The following is an 867-nucleotide window of genomic DNA, read 5'->3' on the forward strand; positions in this document are numbered from 1 at the left end:
TTCGCTTGGGTTCCTTGTCACCACCGCCCCTCTGCACAGCACCCAAGTGCCCACCAGGACCCCAGCTTCGCACCCAGGGGTGCTGCAGAGGGGGGCCCACGCGGGCACCCCCCCCCCAGCCCCCATTTTCCTGCAGGGCGCAGGGATCGCCCCCCACACCCCCCAGTGCCACTTGCTGGTGGAGGCACAGAGGGGTATGAGGAGACCCCGTCCTCCAGGTCCTCGCCTCCCTGCCCCACGCCGGGACCACCGCTGCCCGCCCATCCCCGGCGGGCTCGGCCCCCATACTGCGTCCCTGCGTCACCGCAGCCCTCCGGCACCGCGCGCCCCGTCCCGCAGCCCCCCCATGTCCTCCCTCGAGAGCCTCTGCCTCGATCCAGCGCCCCCAGCCTTGGCTGGCTCGGGAAATATGTTTCCTGATGCTTCTCATTTTTCCCACGCTCCCTGCTGCCGGCTGCGGAGCAGCGGATGAGCGGGGAAGAAATCCGCCCTAACGCCCGCGCCCCGCTCGGTCCTGGTGCCAGAAGTGCGTCTCCCCCCCTCTCCCCAAGCCCCCCCACAAACATTTGCCTTTGTGCTTCCAAAACCACGCTGAGAGCCAGCCGGGCAGCACGCGAATGCCCTCGAACCCATCCAAACGGGCTGGGAAGAGCGTCCCCATCCTGCCAGCGCAGCCCCGACCTCTCCTCGCCCCAGCCCCGCTCCTCGGCGGCTTCGCCCCATGGAGGGGACGCCGAGCACGTGGGCGCCGGCAGCCTCGGCTGCCTCCGCTCCACGCTGTAAAGCTGAGATTTACAAGTGGCCGGAGGAGACCAGAGCTGGGCAGCCTTTATGGAGCCTCATTAGGAGCTGCAGGTATGCCGAGAA

The 867-nt window shown here is 68.6% G+C and overlaps 1 protein-coding gene across 1 annotated transcript in view; it reads right to left on the reverse strand.

Moving 5' to 3' along the window:
• CD63 (CD63 molecule) overlaps window positions 1-867 on the reverse strand; it is a 39,571-nt gene that overhangs the window by 17,436 nt on the left and 21,268 nt on the right. The gene's annotated exons all lie outside the window — the stretch shown is intronic.

The sequence above is a fragment of the Anser cygnoides genome, chromosome 32, assembly GCF_040182565.1.
Source record: "Anser cygnoides isolate HZ-2024a breed goose chromosome 32, Taihu_goose_T2T_genome, whole genome shotgun sequence".
Classification (NCBI taxonomy): Eukaryota; Metazoa; Chordata; class Aves; order Anseriformes; family Anatidae; genus Anser; species Anser cygnoides.